This window comes from Habropoda laboriosa, unplaced genomic scaffold, assembly GCF_001263275.1.
Source record: "Habropoda laboriosa isolate 0110345459 unplaced genomic scaffold, ASM126327v1 scaffold34, whole genome shotgun sequence".
Taxonomy (NCBI): domain Eukaryota; kingdom Metazoa; phylum Arthropoda; class Insecta; order Hymenoptera; family Apidae; genus Habropoda; species Habropoda laboriosa.
The window spans coordinates 806794-807197 of NW_017100142.1; positions in this window are offsets into that span (position 1 = coordinate 806794).

Sequence of the window (404 nt, forward strand, 5' to 3'; positions counted from 1 at the left end):
GCGAGATCGGCGACCACGTGACCGACGTGACCGGAACCGCGCGTCTCTCTCTTGGTTCTTCTGCCGGTGTACTCGTGCCCGTGGTGCTCGTCGTCTCTCCGTGCTCTCTCCGCGCTCTCTCCGATCCTCTCTCCTTCGTCGGGCTCCTCCCTCGTCGATTTCTCCATCCACGGGGATCCTCTGGAAATCACGGGTACACGTAGATACGGACGGTGTAAACGGCGATGCAGGACCCGAGTTTTTTGCCCACGGCGGCGGCGGCAGCGGTCCCGCGGTCCACGAACACGTGGATTTCCTTGCATTTTCGCGAGGAGGGCACGGGCCTTTCTCCGTTTCCCCGGTGCGCCACTGAGAAGCGTGGTGTGCTAGCGACTGCTATCTGCCGCGGAGCGAGTCGGCCGCGG